We start from the raw sequence: 3,803 nt of genomic DNA, 5'->3' as shown, positions 1-3,803 counted from the left end.
ACCTTTCGTATCTGATATTTCCAAAATAATATTATTCTTATCGTAATCTCTTAACAATTTCTAAATAGGTACCTGAAAATAGAAAGTAAAAATTCCCAAAATTAGCCTATTGGCTCTTATTGACCTTTTATTAACTTAGGTAAGGAAATTTCAATGTAGTTTATATATTGAACTTGAGTAGATATTTTTGGATTTTGGAGTGTACAGAATGATAAAAAGTTTTATCCAGTGTAGTTAAAATGTCAAAAGAAGCGAATGTGTCTGCTTGGATCAAGATATATCCAGAATTAGCCTTTGATATAGGAAAAGTATTTTACTCACCATGCAGTAAAATTGTAAGCAAATACAATTACAACTAACAAGTAAACCTAAATATTTTAAATTTTGCAGTTTAGCAAATTCTTTCTTCCTTTAGCTGTTCCCAATGAAAAATGTTTGCTTTTTCTTTCAGAATCTATATCTTAGATGGTTAAAGAAGGAAATAATTTGAAACATTTTTATCCACGTTTGGTACGTACAACTTGTCTAGCACATGGTTTAAATAGGGTCGCAGAAGAAATCAGAAATAAATTTCCTCTTGTTAATAATTTAATTTCAAATATAAAAAAATGTTACTTAAGGCACCTATAAGATCTCAGTTGTATAAAGAACATTTGCCGAATCTTCCTCTTTCACCAAAACCTATTGTTAGTAGGTAGGGAACTTGGTTAGAGGCTGTAATGTTTTATACAGAAAATTTTGCTGAATTGAAACCAGGAATAATGGAATTAGCTGCCGATTTTTCCGAACCACTTACATTTTCAAAAGAATTGCCGAAAAATAAAATAGTACTACAACAACTTTTCATACATAAAATCAAACTATGATTTTGTGCTAAGTTGTATCCTTTAGCTACAGGATACAAGTTAGTCTTTAATTGAAGCAGTTAAACTAATAAAAAAATTGGAACTATCTTGCAAAATTAAGGGGCAAATTGGTGCAAAGACATTTAAAAATTTTTTATTCAGTCATCGATAAAAATACTAGTTTCATATTTCTATCTAAGGTTGTAAATGTTTAAAGTGGGGTGTTTGATGAACCACTATAAATGTAGAGGCTTAAGTTTTGAATAATTTTAAATACGCTCTTATAACTTAGTTGGATGTAGAACGGAGCTTCGCTATATACAAACATATGTATAAAGTTAGGCGACATAACTTTTTGTTACAAAATTTTGAAGAACATATCACATATTGTTTTATAAATAAATAAGCATGTATATATTATATTTATCTGATTAAAGTAATTGCTTAAAAGCTTTGTTTTATTTTATACTATCAAGCTTATAACTAATATTTTATAAAATGATTATATTTAAACGATTTATAAAGTGCTAAATTGGTTTAAATAAATGCATATACATGCATATTTGACATAAATAAATGCATCTTCTTCTTCTTCTTTTTGCCCTTTAATTCGTCCAATTTTGAACATAGGCTTCCCCCAGTTTCCTCCATTCGCTTCTGTTTAGTGCTTTCTGTTTCCAGTGCGTTCCTCCTATCTTTTTAATGTCGTCTCCCCATCTCATCTGGGGTCGTCCTCTTGCTCTCTTTCCTGCCCATGGTATCCATTGTTGTATCGTGCTATTCCACCTATTGTCCGTTTGTCTAGCGTTATGACCTGCGAAGCTCCATTTTAGCCTGGCTATATGTTCTGCGTCTTTGACTTTTGTTCTATTTCTGACCCAGTGGTTTTGCTTTTTGTCTGTCAATTTTACTCCTAACATTGCTCTTTCCATGGTTCTTTGTGTCTTCATTATTTTATCCATGTTTGCCTTGGTCAAGGTCCATGTTTGGCATGCGTATGTGAGAATTGGGAGTATGCACTGGTCAAACACTCTTGTTTTTAAGTATTGTTGTATTTTTTTATTCTGTAGAACCCATTTTAATTTTTCAAATCCTGCCCAGGCCAATCTGACCCTTATTTTTACCTCCGCTGTTTGGTTTTCCTTATTTATTTTTATCATCTGTCCCAAATATATAATCATTAACCGCTTCTATTGTGGAGTTCGTTTAGTATTACGTTTCTATTGTCTTGTGTGTTTGTCATTGTTTTTGTTTTGGCAAAATTCATTTTTAGACCTATTTGTTCGGACTGGGACGTTTCGCCGTCGTCGTTTCGCCGTCGCCATTTCGCCGTCGCCGTTTCGCCGTCGAGCCACTTCGCCGTCGGCCGTTTCGCCGTCGAGCCAGTTCGCCGTCGCCATCCAGGCATTGGTTAAGTTTACAAGAACGTGATAACATACTAACTTTTTTTATACTAAATGTCGCAAGAACGTGATAACATACAAACTTTTTTTGATAATTAATGTCAGTGTAAATAAAATGCTGACGTGATGAACAATATTGAGAAAAGGGATTTCAATTTCAATTGTTTTTACTGTATCAAAAATAAAAAACTTCATTATGCAAAAGTAATAGTATATAATCGTTCGAAAACCATTCAAAACTTATATGACGGCGAAATGGCTCGACGGCGAAATGGCGACGGCGAAATAGCTCGACGGCGAAACGGCGACGGCGAAATGGCGACGGCGAAACGGCGACGGCGAAATGTCCTAGACCCCTATTTGTTCGGATTCATTTGCTAGTTCGGTTAGCATGGTTTGTAGTTCTTCAAAACTTGATGCTATGACTACTACATCCTCTGCATATCTTAGGTGGTTTAGTTTCTTTCCATTTATGTTTATTCCCATGTTTGTCCATTCCATTGTTTTCAAAACATCTTCCAGTGCTAATGTAAATAGTTTAGGAGAAATAACATCTCCCTGTCGCACTCCTCTGTTAATTGTTATGGGTTTTGTGGTTTCTTCCAATTGTACTGTCATTGTTGCTTTCTTATATATATTATGTATTAGCATTCTGTATCTGGAATCTATTCTACAGTTGTTTATAGCTTTTTCTATTGCCCACATTTCCACGCTGTCAAACGCTTTTTCGTAGTCAACGAACGCCAAGTGCAGATCTATATGGTATTCGTTAGCTTTTTCTATTAGTGTCCTAATTGTTAGAAGATGGTCAGTGGTGCTATATCCCTCTTGGAACCCTGCCTGCTCTACTGGTTGATACGAGTCCAATTTGTGTGTTAGCCTGTTGTTGATAATCCTCATGAATAGTTTATACGTTTGCGACAACAGTGAGATGGGTCTGTAATTTTTTAGGTCCTTTCTGTCGCCTTTCTTAAATAGCAGGATTGTAAGACTTTCCTTCCATTCGTCGGGTATTTCTCCTTTATGTAGACACTGATTAAACAGATTTCTTAATGTTTGTAAGATTTCTTCTTTCCCTTCTTTCAACATTTCAGCAAGGATTCCATCTGGTCCTGGTGCCTTGTTGTTCTTTAATTGTGATAGTGCTGCTTCTATTTCATAATTTTCTATTTTTGGTAATGTTTCTGAGTTTACATTCGTGATTGTTTTCTTGATATATTCCTGAGTGTTGAAGTTTGCGTCTTTCTTTGAGGTGTATAGTTCTTTATAAAACCTTTCTACTTCTTCTGATATCTTATCTTTTCTCCTCTCTTCCCGTCCTGTTTCATCCTTTATTGAAATGGGTAGTGGTTTCCCTAAATTTGGTCGTAAGCATTTTAGGCCCTTATTTCTCTCAATTACTTTCTCGATTTCATTTTCAGTGTGTTTTCTTAGATTCTCTCTGGTTTTCCTCCTAATAAGTTTGTTCAGTTCTACGTATTCTACTGTGTTTCTTTTGTTTTCGCTTATTAGTTTTCGTCTACTTTCCGTTAATTTAACTGTCCCGCTACTTAAT

Source organism: Diabrotica virgifera, chromosome 6 (genome assembly GCF_917563875.1).
Source record: "Diabrotica virgifera virgifera chromosome 6, PGI_DIABVI_V3a".
In the NCBI taxonomy this organism is placed as follows: Eukaryota; Metazoa; Arthropoda; class Insecta; order Coleoptera; family Chrysomelidae; genus Diabrotica; species Diabrotica virgifera.
Note: the sequence above shows the minus strand (reverse complement) of the source record.